This window comes from Cryptomeria japonica, chromosome 11, assembly GCF_030272615.1.
Source record: "Cryptomeria japonica chromosome 11, Sugi_1.0, whole genome shotgun sequence".
Taxonomy (NCBI): Eukaryota; Viridiplantae; Streptophyta; class Pinopsida; order Cupressales; family Cupressaceae; genus Cryptomeria; species Cryptomeria japonica.
The window spans coordinates 26,193,514-26,207,721 of NC_081415.1; positions in this window are offsets into that span (position 1 = coordinate 26,193,514).

Sequence of the window (14,208 nt, forward strand, 5' to 3'; positions counted from 1 at the left end):
TATGAGATTTTGCAAAGAGACTGATGATAGAAAGAAGAATGAAGAAGAATTGACCAGAAGAAAAAGTGATGTAGCAAATGAGAACACAAGACTTAGCTATGAAAATGACATGTTGAAGACAGATCTGATGCATACTTAGAATGACTTAAATGAATTGATGAGACAAAAAGAAATCTTGGAAAGGGAACTGGAAACTGCAAATCAACACAAAGAAAAATTCAAGAAAACCTCAAAGGAACTTGGTATCTTACTGAAGAATCAAAAACCTAAAGGTGACACTTTTGGAATTGGCTTTGAAGTTGGTGAAAGCTCCGGTACTGCAAATACTCAGGATCACAACAAATTGGTAAGACAACCTAATGCTTATAAATTCAATGGAAAATGCTTTAACTGTAATAAGTATGGTCATAGAGAAAATTAATGTAGATCTAGGAATTATCAGAATATCAATACACCCACCAGTCAATGTTCAAAATGCAACAAAGTTGGTCATAACTCTGAAAACTGTAGAATGAATGTGAGATGTTATGTTTGTGGAAGATTTGGACATTTATCAAATCAATGCAGAACACAAACTGGCATAGGTTATGGGAAAGCTATTCAAAAGAATAACGTAACTTGTTATGCATGTAACAAGATTGGGCATATTGCTAAATTTTGTAGAAGTAAAGGTACATTGGTAGAAAACAAAAGTGCTAGCTTGAAAGGTAAAGAAAAACTTGAAGAGGTTAAGAAAGAATTCTCAAAGCAATGGATTAGAAAAGCAGATCTAAATATTGGGAATACTTCTCCACTGGTAGAACCAATCAATGCTCCACTAGTAGGACAAAGTGATGCTTCACCAATAGGATAGAGCAGTGCTCCACCAGTAGGATGTTCTTCATCTAATTGAAGAAAATTTCCTTGAGGGTTTGGCAATCAAATGACACAAGTGCTAATTATTCCCTCGGTTAGAGATAAGAAGTTGAAAATTACTTATTACCAGCAGAGAAAGTTAAGTGAATACTTAACCAGCATGCAATTAATGTGGTAGATGGTGAAAAGACATTATAAAAATAAGGTTTTGCCTCCATTTCATTTCACCATGATTTCAAATTTTCAGAGAGCACGAAGATTCCGAGCTAAGGCATTGCGAGCAAGAAGCAAGCACACTCCAAGCAATCATCCATCCAAGGCAGAAAAAGGTATTTAATCATGGCATCCACCTCTACAATTGAATACATAGCAAACCCTATTGTTGTTGAAGTAATTAAAAGACCTAGGCCCATATTTCAGTTAGTCCCTGAGATAGCAAAGAAGGATGATACCTTAGGTGCATTTTCTCAAATCCCTAAAGGTGTTGTATATGCTGAAGACCCTAGAATGTACATCCACTGCAACATTGAAGAGTTAGGAGATGAGGAAATCAAAACCATGTATAAAACCATAATATGTGATGATATTGGCAATGTTAAAGCTAAACACAAGGTTATTGAAACCCTAGGATTCATAGAAATCCTTAGCATTCTTGAATTTCCAAAGGATGTGATTAGGATAGTGTTAAGCAGAGTTCATAGAGAATTTTTCTGGCTAGATGCAATCCATAAGATCACCAAGTAAGCTGTGAAAGTTTATACAGGGTTACCGACCACTGGTAAGAGACCAGACAAAACCAAGAAGATTCCAAATGACCTAGTTACAAAACTAACAGGTGCAACATTCGATAAGAGATCTCTAAAGGTTATTGATGTAAAACATATCAATGTGAGATTCATAAATATGATATTAGGTTACAAGGCCACTCATGCTAATAGACTTAACTCAGTTTCAAGTTTATGCATTAAGAGTGCTTATGATATGGTAACAGACAATGCAAAAATTGACATCTATGAATGGTTAAAAGATGAACTAATAGACAACCTTGGAAAGATAAAGAAGGACAAGAAAGGAACTTTCAGATTTGGAAATCTATTGGTATATCTAATGCTACACATAACAAAATAGATTCCTGGTATAGGTTATAAAGAACTTGGATATGACATACCAATAGGAAAACAATTGACAAAACTATTCAATACCATGGGTGAGAACAAGGAGAACAATATTCATGACTTTTTCCAAGCATTGAAGACCAAAATGAAGCAAAGAATAAGGTTATCCTAGAAAATAGTAGACAAATACAAAGATGATATATGCTTTGTTATTAAGAAAGACAAAATCTGGATGGAAGCGATCATCCCAAGGACAATTTGGGTAACCGAAATGGGCTGTGAGACAGATGATCACATAGTTGAAACTTATGCTAAAGCACTTCTGGAAGCCCCCAATGAACCCAAGGAAGAAGTATTTGGTAGTGCTGAGACTATAGAAAGCCAAATACAATCAAAGAAAAGAGTAAAGAAGGTTGAGGCATTTGTGAGGAAAGGATCCAGGCAAGCAAAGGCCATTAAGGAAGATGTATTAAAGAAAACTGGCATAACAGAAGATGAGTTGGCAGCTCCACAACCTGAAGCTCATCTATCACCGGTAGGTACTTCTTCAGAAGGTGACATGCCAGCAACTTTTAAAAGAGTTGTTAGAAAAAGAGATCCCTCACCGACAACCACTCCTTCACCTAGAAGGACAAGGCAAAAGCAACAAGCAGTGAGATCTTCGGTTAGAAAGGCCACACCCAAGAAAAAGCTGACACCAAAGAAAAAGAAAAGGACAAATAGTGACTTGACACCTCTTGATATATTGTTAAATGAAATCACAGAGAAAGGAAAACTGAAAACCATAGAGAAAATTTATGACACTCTATCTGCTGATGAGAAAGAGCAAGTTGAGGAAGGTGTGATACTGCATATGGACATGTACAAGAAATTTTTGATGGAAGTAGCAAATGAAATTCCTGATTATTTGTACAAAAGGTTAGAAGCTAGAAGGCAAGCAGTGATTGAATTAGATAAGAAAATAAAAATAGAGAAACTACTTGTTGTATATCCAGTAAACTCTCCCAAGGAAATTGATGATTTGATTTCTCAGGCGAACCAGTCAATATTCTCTACTACACACCGACACATTTCACTGATGGCAGGAAGAGTTACTGAAGTAACAGAGGAAACAAAATATGGTTGGGATATATTCCTAGTTGACAAGGAAAAACAAGAAGAATATAGGAAACCTAAGCCTATAAAAGTATATCAGAAGGATAAGGACAAGGGGAATGGCAAAGTTGGTGGACCACCAAGCATAAAAGTTAAAGACAACCTACCCCCACCTGTGAAAATTACAACTATTGAAGATCAACCGGTAGCAAAAAGTATGGATGTAGAGGATAGTAATCCTAATTCTGAAGTCTTGTATATTGTAAATGTTGATACCCAAAAGATCAACATAATAGTTGATAAAGATACAACTAACAAGTTAGATATGGCTAAAGAGCCTCCAGTAGCAAGGGAAACAGAGAAACCAACACAAGATATAGAGAAAAAGGTAGAATCTGAGGCACAGACAGAGACAACACAACATATAGAGAAACCAATAGAGCTAAAGGCTTCGAAATGGGTTCATAAGGAAATAGTGCCATCGGTAACTAGTGAAGTGGGAAAACGAGTGCTAAAAGAAATGCAGACACAATTGACCTACTAGAGGTCAATACAAGCATGGTTACTTCCATCGGTACTCAGATTGTTGGATCATCATCAACATTCAAGTCAACAAATGTGACTGAGGTATTATTAGACTCCATTAAGAAAATAACTGACTGTAGTTCACAGGCTTATAAAGCAATAGATGATTCAATACCAATTTTGAAGGCAATAGCTCCAAACTGTAATATAGATAATAAAGATTCTTTAGGACAATTGGACACATTGTGTAAATATATTTTTGAAAACATTGAGAAAATAAAGGAAGAATTAGTAAAGGACAAGGTAGAAAAAGAAAAATGGAAATTCTTTGATGAGGAAATAAAGAAGTGTAATAGAAATTTTGACACACTTCTACTGGAACTATGTAGTTTCTTGAAAGAATAGAAAAATATGAATAAAGATACATGTAAAACAAACTTTTTGACTATAGATATTGACAAGAAAATAAGCAAGACACAGGATGAGATAAATAAGCTTGCATACAATTTTGTCAACTCACCAGATTCATTATCAGTTTTTGAAGAGAAAATAGCAAATTTTGAGGAAGAATTGCTCAAACTGGAAAGAGAAAAAGAAAGAATAATAAACAAGGCAAAGCATTTGAGATCTAAACTGAGTCCAAGATTGGACTATTTAGCATCTTTGCAGAAGGAAATTTTAGTGGCATTAACACAAGGAAGCAAAACACCGATAGAGCATTTGCAACATCTCACCGATACAGTACATAGGACTGAAACAACAATAAAAGATAGTAAAAAGTTTATGGATAGTATAAACTTAATTTTGGGAGATCTTTTTCAGATAATAAATACCCAACTACAAGGTTGAGGATAGATGAACCTACAAACTCTACTGACATCTTGACAACCTTTGTCATTGATGCCAAAGGGGGAGTAGTGGGATGAGAAAGTTCAAAACACAGGAATCATATGCTTAGAGGGAGCTCTCATATTTTTGGTAAACATTTTTGGTAACATTTTTTTTGGACTACACATTTTGGATACTTTTTGAAATTTCTCATGAGTCTTGGCATATGGACACTCCAATGAGACATTGTATGTGATTGAAGGTTTTGTCATTGATGACAACCTTGCAATCCTATGGCAGCGGCAAGACATTATACCGGCAAAGCATTACACAAGCAAGATAGTGCACCGACATCAACAAGGACACCGACACCGACACAAAAGAAAATATGTATACCGGCATAGAGGCCGACAAGATTTTTGTTATGTAATATTTTGTTTATTATTGTAAGCCGACTTGGCAAATTGTAAAATGACTCTTGTATATAAAGGAGATCATTGTAGTCATTTCAAAAAGTGATGTAAGGGTAAAAAGAAAATTATTAGGCAGACCTAATGTGCGAATTATAGGTCAAGGGTATATGTAAAGAACAGAGCAAGAACCGGTACTGAATCTGGCATTGGAGATTCTATTGTAAAGAAGTACAAGTCATTGGATTAGTATAATCCTTATTGTAAGTCAGTGTGACTTCCCATTGAGCAGTGAGCTCTACGCAGTTGGCCTTCCTGCATGTGCAGGCCCCTATTGTAAGTAATATTCTCTTATTGGCCAGTGAGTGAATATTGTGGGTCACAAATCCCACCGAGGTTTTTCCCACACTGGGTTTCCTCGTTAAACATCTTGTTTTATGATGTACTTTTCATGTGGATATTCTTGATTTTGTTTATTGCATTATTTCTTGCATACCGGTACACTGTTATATTATGTTCTGCATGTTTTAACTTAAAAAATTCTTACTATTGGTCAGATACTGATTCACCCCCGCTTATCAGTATCTGTGGGACCCCTAACAGACTATAGGTTGGTAGTCTCAGTTCAACTCTAGGGTTTCCAATTTGGCTTATGTGGTGCAACCGATGATGTTTTGTTATGAGTTAGTTAAGAACAAGGATAAGGATTAATTTGTCGCGTCAGCTATGTGCATGTGAAAGATTTCTTCGAGGATCTTGCGCGTGAAGATCAAATGCATTGAATGTCTACCTCGGGAATGTGTGTTTTTCTTAGAGGTATGTGAAAAGCACATGATGAGTTACTTTCTTCCAGATGCAGTGAAGATTGGATGATGCAGAATGACTTGAGATCTGTTTTAGATCATTTCATTCTATGTAATCTATTTGATGGTCAGGATTGAACCGCTTGTAATTGTAAACCTAAAATGTTTAGGATTTAGGGTTTATGCTACCAACCTAATTGTTGTTTATAAGATCGATGAGTTTTGTTATTGAAGTGTTGGAAAAAGTTGTGTTTGTGTCCACATGTTGGAGATTTGATACTTGCCAAACTAGAGTGAGGAATCTGTAGAGTGTGATTGCAGAAGAGAGGAACTAAAAAGGATCTGCCTTAGCAAGGAGTACTGTTATCAGATCGGAGTTTTACCTATTGTCTTCTAGCCATTTCAACAAAAGGTAAATCCCTTGACTGGGTAGCTTTAATAGGATTTGTTGTAAATCCTCTAACCAGGTGGATCAAGTTCATTGAGTTATTTAAATCCTCTAGCAAGGTAACTCTTAACAGGGTATATAGCCATCCCTTAACCAAGTAATCCCTAATAGGATTGGTTCCTAACAAAACATTTATTGTAAAGTCTTTAACCGGACTAGGCTCCTAACAAAGCAGACTTCAAAAGAGTTCACAAACAAGCTTGTGGGTATTCATCCCCACCATGTTTTTTCCCATTTGGGTTTCCACGTGAAAAATCTGTGTGTTATGGGTTGTGATTTTTTCATGTGATGATTATGTGATTATGATTAAGTTAGAGATGCATGCAGTGTTAAATGGTTATGGTATTATTGATACAACTCATACATAATTATATCGGTGAAGTAGTCATCAAGATTTGAGATCTGTTGAATGTTGTCTGAAGTATTTCTGTTTAACCATTATTTCTATGGTTAAGTACAATGATATATGACTAATGAATAATGATGAACAACAGATACCCCAACTGGTACTGAGAGGGGGGGTGAATTAGTACAGGCAAAAAAAACTTTCTCAACAATTTATTTGGTTAAAGCAATACCAACTGGTTGTCACCATCACTGAACTTAGCCATGACAATACCGGTTAAACACAGTAAGACATCAGACACCATAAACTGATAATTCTGAACACTCCAAATACGATCAATACTTGATATCAACTTCACCCATAAACATATGCATGTGGTATACCAGTAATACCATAACCTATTAATTCTGCATGTATAATTATTCAACTAAATAATACACAATCATTACATGAAAAATGCATAGCACACAACACACAAATTTTTCACGTGGAAACCCAAATGGGAAAAACCACGGTGGGGATGAATACCCACAAGCTTGTATTTGAACTCTTTTGAAGCTCACCTTGTTAAGAGCCTAGTCCAGTTAAAGACTATACAATAAGGTTCTATTAGGAACTGATCCTGTTAGAGATCACCTGGTTAAGGGATGGCTATATACCCTGTTAAAGGTTGAAACCCTATTAGAGGTTACCTCACTAGAGGATTTGAAAAACTCAATGATTTTGAGTCACCTTGTTAAAGGTTTTACAATAAGCCTGTTAAAGCTACCCGATAAAGGGATTTTCCAACTGTTGAAATGATTAGAAGACAACAGGTAAAATTTCTGATCTGATAACAACACTACATGCCAAGGCATATCCTTTTCATTTCCTCTATTCTGCAATTACACTGTACAGTTTTCCTCTTACTGGTCTGGCAAGTATCTCATCACTCGGATACACACACAACATTTTATAACAACTTATAATAACAAACATCATTGACCTTATAGACAACAATTAGGTTGGTAGCATAAACCCTAAACCCTAAGCATCTTAGGTTTACAATACAAGCGATCCAATCCTGACCATCCAAACACTTTACATAGAGCAATACAATTTCAAACAGATCAAAAGACAATCTCCATCGTCCATTCTTCACAACACATAGTAATCCGTAACTCATCACACTTTCTTCTCATACCGCCAAGAAAAATGTTCATTCCCGAGGTAGACATTTAATGCAGTCGATCTTCTCATGCAAGATCCTCAAGGAAATCCTTCACGTGCACAAAGATGACATGGCACCTCGATCTCATCCTCATCTCTTAGCTAACTCATCACAAAATGTCATTGGTTGCATCGCACAAGCGAGATTGCCAAACTGGAAACCCTAGAGCTGAGACTACCAACCGGTAGTCACACTTAGCAAAACCCCGACACCAGTTCACTACATCTCTTCATACCTCTTCATATCGGTTCACCAACTTCTTTCAATTTGCATACCAGTTTACTTACACTTATTGACATCAATGGCAACATACATTATCATCATATCAACATGTTGGTTCATCATATGCCAACAATGACAACTGGTTATCTATGTTTTTGATTTGTCAAAGTATCTAAGAATTTTTGTGTGTGTACAGGTTCACCCCCCCCCCTCTCAGTACTAGTTAGGACCTTAGTAGTTCATCATTATTCATCATGGATGAGATGGGGAAACTAAAGCTTGATTTCAAATCATTGCAAGTCAAGGGTTTTATCCACTTTTCTCATTTTATGGTTTTCAATGAACTCGAATAGGTCAGGTTTGTCTTGAGATATATTTTGATGATATGATGAATCAGTAAGGATCCAGACAACTACTAAGAGGGGGGGGTGAATCAGTGGATGGAAAAATGACTAAACTTTCACCAAACTCAAAACCCAACTCACAAATCAATCATTGAACTAACTGGTTCAAACACTGAACAATAAACTGCAACTACACTTTCAAGTTAACTGGTTTACTGGCATAATAAACCAATAGAATAACATATCTGAATCTCTCAAACCATTTAATTAAAACATGAAAATACTTTACTAACATAAGTAAAAGGAGTTTTCATATCACTACCGATCATCTCAACATATCTAAGTGGATTTATCAATTAAGCAAAATAACCATATCAAAAATATAGCCACAAAAATCATTCACCACTTGACACAATGATTTTTGATGTGAAAACCCAAATGGGAAAAACCACGGTGGGTATGAATACCCACAATTATTTTGAACTCTTCTCAAGTTTTCCCTATTAGGAGCCAAGCCTGTTAAAGCTTTACAAAAATGTCCTATTAGGAACAGATCCTATTAGGGACCACCCAGTTAAGGGATTGACTATAATGCCTTGTTAGAAGCAATACCCTGTTAGGAGTAACCTTGATAGAGGATTTGAAATCCAAGCTAATGGATCACCTGGTTAGAGGATTTAGATAGCACTAAGCCTATTAAATCTTACGCAGTTAAGGGATTTAGTGGTTTTAATTGTTAGAGAACAACAAGGGTTTACTAATCTAGTAAATAGCACTAGTCTGCTTGATTATATCCTTTTCATGTTCCGATTTGCCTTCAAACATATTGTAGATACTCCTTTTGGTTCGAAAATCAATCACACTGACACTTAACCAAAATTTCCAACACTACAACAAAACAACTCATCGACCTTATAAGAAAAACAATAGGTTGGTAACACATCGCAAACCTAAGATCTCATAGAGATTACAAACAAATCAATTTAAACATGATCATAAGATCACATAGCAGTCATCAGCACATTGTGCAAGATGACCTCAACCGCTCCTTGATCATCGCTCATTGATTCTTGTAACTCATCATGCGGTTTCCACTTCATGCAATGTACTCGCTCATTCCCAAGCTAAAATCATTATCTCTATGTGCCAAAAACCACTTGAAACTCATCACATGCAACATGGATACGTGGCATAATCATCGCCGATCACCGTTTGATCATAAATCAACACAATCGATTCACCAAGCTCCATCGATTAGGGTTCGGCATATCAACAGGTAGGGTTACCGGTTGATCTCACTGCTTCAATAGTAATACCGATTTCCATCACTTGCTCAACTACCAGTTACATAACAAACTCACTACTGGTTACAATTGACATCAATGACAATACTTAACTCATTAATGCAATCTTCATTCAAATGCCAAAAATCTCCCCCTTTTCATTGATGGCAATACAAATATCAATACCCTTTGATTGTTATGATTGAGAGTAATGCACATACATAGGTATAGGAATCTTGGTTTACATTTTACCATCTACTCTCCTTCAATTGAGTCTCCATGTCTTCAGCTAGTAACTAGCTACAGTTGTTCTCCCTATCAGTCATATAATTCTTCTCCCATAATCATGTAGTTCTGTCCCCCTTTGAAAACAATGACAAAGTGAAAGTAAAACATGCAGTTTCATACTTCACTTTTCTACAACAAGTTGCTCCCCCTGTGGAGTAGCTCCACTCTACACCATTCCTGCTTCAAGATTCTTCAATTAGCTCCCGAACTGATGTCTTCCACATCTATTCAAATGACCTCATGTATGGGCACAACCCCTAGCTGACTTCTAAGATACACAAAAGTAGTCTTAGGCAGAGGTTTAGTAAACATATCTACTAGTTGTTCCTTGGTAGATACAAGCTCTAATAATACATCTTTACTCTATACTTTCTCTTTAAAGAAATGATATTTCAGCTCAATATGCTTGGTTGTAGCATGCAACACTGGGTTCTTTGAGATTTTTATTGCACTGGTGTTATCACATAAAATCTTTACCGGTTTAGTGATCTTCAACTTGATTCCTTCTAGAATGCATTTCATTCAGATTGCCTGGGTACAATTCATATACGGTGCAACATATTCAGCTTCAGTAGTGGACTGTGATATACTGTTTTGCTTCTTGCTGCTCCAAGATATAAGTCTTTCTCCAAGAAAGAATGCACCTCTAGTTGTACTCTTCCTATCATCAACATTTCCTACCCAGTCTGCATCTATATAAACTTTCAAATCAAAGTTACTTGCATATGGATACCATAATCCATAATCAATAGTACCTTTCAAATATCTGAATATCCTTTTAGTTGCAATTATGTGTGTCTCCTTTGCGTTGTTCTGAAATCCAGCAGCTAATCCAACTACATGAGCAATATCTTGTCTGTTGTGAACAACATAATGCAGTTTTCCTATCATAGACCTGTAATCTGTTTCATCAACTGATGCAACATCATCTTCCTTAGAGAGTTTACAGCCTATAACCATTGGTGTCCCAATTGGTTTATAGTCTCCCATTCAAAATGTCTTCAATACCTCTTTCACATATTTGGACTGTATGATAAAGATTCCATTCTTCATTTGTTGAATTTGCAATCCTATAAAGAATTTTATCTCTCCTACTAGAGACATCTCAAATTCAATTTTCATCTCATTTGCAAAGTCGTCACTCATGCCATCATTGCCTCCAAAAATAATATCATCCACAAACACTTCACTAACTAGTATCTTATCTCCTTTAGTCTTGAGATATATATTATTGTCTTCATTGGTTCTCTGAAAACCTATCTTCATTAGGTGTGAATGTAGTCTTTCATACCATGCTATTGGTGCTTGCTTCAAACCGTATAGTGCCTTGCGTAGTTTACACACCATATCCTTTGCATCAGTCAAATTATAACTATCTGGCTGTTTAATGTATACTTCCTCTTCTAGTATTCCATTTAAAAATGTTGACTTCACATCCATCTGATATAATTTGAATCCCCTATATGCTGCAAATGCAAGTAGAGTCCTAACACCTTTCTATCTAGCAACTGGTGCAAATTTCTTGCCATAGTCTTCTCCTTCTTGATATGCATAACCTTTGCATACCAATCTAGCTTTGTTTTTGACTACTACTCCATCTTCATTTATTTTATTTCTAATCACCCATTTAGTACCTATTAGATTTTTGTTCATCGGTCTGGGTACTAGGGTCCATGTATTGTTCTTCTCAATCTGGTCAAGCTCCTCTTACATAGCCTTGATCTAATTATCATCTCCAAAGGCTTCCTTAGCAGTTATAGGCTCAATAGTGGAGATCATACAAGAGTTCTCTCAAATTCTTCTTCGGGTTAACACTCTAGCATCTTTATCTCCAATAATTAGATTAGGATTATGATTGAGTCCTACATACCTTGGAATAACATGATCATTATCTTCAGGTTCTTCTTCCTCACTATCTTCATCTTATGTAGAATCTACCTGTTCCGGTTGAACTGGTACTACAACATTCATTTCACCAACTTCTAGATTCACCAGTTCTGGCTCCAAAATCAGAATGTAAGGTTCATATTCCTTCTTCTTCTCACTGGTTTCTCCTATATCTTCAGAACACTCATCCACTCAGATATCAGCACTTTCAATTATTCTCTTTGTCTGGTTGTTGTAACATTTGTAGGTTGTACTCTTTGTGGAGTAACCAAGAAATATGCCTTCATCACTCTTAGCATCAAACTTACCAACATAGTCACCTCTCTTGATAAAACAATTACTGTCAAAAATCTTAAGATAACTGACATTAGGCGACCTACCATACCAGTATTCATAAGCAGTTTTATCTTTATCTCTTAACCAATATCCAGCTCATAGTGTAGACAATTGTGCTGACAAATTCTCTCCAAAATTTTTTAGCTACACCTCCTTGTATCAACATAGTTCTAGTAGCTTTAACAACTAATCGGTTGTTCCTCTCTGCAATACCATTCTACCATGGTGTTCTAGGTGCAGAAAGTTGCCTCTTAATTCCACTATCTTCACAATATCTAGTGAATTCCTCTGAAGTAAATTCACCACCTTGATCAGTTCTCAGACACTTTATCTTCTTTCCACTTTCCTTTTCATCTAAGGCCCTGAATGCCTTAAACTTACTAAAGGATTTTGTTTTGTCCTTCAAGAATGTGACCCACATCATTCTTGAGCAATCATCAGTGAAGATCATAAAATATCTATCACCTTGAATACTTTTAGTCCTTATTGGTCCACAAAGATCTATATGAACCAAATCTAACAAATGTTCTACTGAGAAAGATTTTCTCTTAAAAGTTGAGGATGTCATCTTTCCTAACTGACATTCCTTACACAAAGCATTCAACAGGTTGTCCAACTGAGGTAAACCTCTTACAGACTTGGATTTACTGACTTTGACAATGTTATCAAAATTTATGACAAAATCTTCGACGCCAAAGCCAACTATCATCTACTTTAGCAATTAAAAAATTGTTGACTTTAGGATCCGGGTGAAATAGGTTACCTTTTTTCTTCTTGCCAGTTGTAATCAGTTCACCTTTCCTCCCATAGATTTTGCACATTCCATTCTTAAATTCTAATGGATAGCCTTTGTCATTGAGTTGAGCAACACTCAAAGGATTGTGCTTTAATCCTTCAACCAAGTAGACGTCATCTACACTATACTTTTTATTAAGAGAAATGGTTCGCTTTCCTTTTACCATGCAGGGTGAGTCATTTCAAAATCTCACAACTCCTCCATCAAATTCCTTCAAAGTAAGATATTTACTCTGGTCACTGGTCATGTGGTCTGAACAACCACTATCTATGATCCAATCATATGAACTATCCATACAAGAAACTAATGCCTTTTGATCAAATATCTCCTTTTTAATGGCAACAAAGACAATGTATTCATTTGCATCTCCCGAAGATTCCTTATTAGTAATTCCACCATCAACTGCAATGAGGCAATCTCTTTTGCCTTTTCCTTTGTACTTCTTATACTTCTCACGCTTATGCTCATTGTCTCCATTAGGACAATTAGCTACAATATGTTGAACCCGGTTACATGCAAAATACTTCAAAGGTAATTTACCTCTGTACTTACCCATATCTCTGGATAACCACTTGGCTAACAATGCTTCAAGCTCAATCAGACTGTCTTCATTATCAACTTCTCTACTAGATCTAGACTCATAACTATGACTGACTTCTCTACTTTTCCTTATAGGTGGGTTATAAACTAAAGCTCTAAATGCAAATTCAGATTTCTGAGCACTACCATCATAACCATTTAACTCAAATGCAGTAAGTTTACCAATAATGGAGTCAAGAGTTACCTTTGTTTTATCAATAGACTTTAGCTCCTAAATGGCTGCAACTTGGATAGCGTAGACTGGTAGAAGGGTTCTCAAAACCTTACTAACCACTATGGTATCTTCCACTTTACCACTAGCAATTTCAATCTCACTGACTATCTCCTTGATCCTTTGAACATATTGTTTAATATTATCACCTTCAGCCATTCGCATGTCATCAAATTTACCTCTCAGACTCTCTTCTTTGGCAATCTTCACATGCTCATCACTGCTATAGATATCCTCAAGTTTCTTTCACACATCATAAGAAGTCTCTAGACCATGGACATCAACATACTCTCAATTAGACAAGGAACTGATAATGGCCTCCAATTCTTGATTATTCTCTTGTTGCTCCTTCTTTTGATCATCTGATAGAATCCCACTAGGCAAGGTATATATGGTAACAACATGTTCCCAGTATTGACTTCCTAGACTCTTTATATAGATTTTCATCCTATCACTCACATATTCTGTAATTTTCCCTATTGAACTTCAAACCTTCTTTCTTCATAATATTCTTCTATATCTTTACCTCAAGTTGTTAGGCTTAGACACTAGTGGACCTGAAATGCTCTGATACCAATTGGTGATATGATTAATCAATAAGGATCT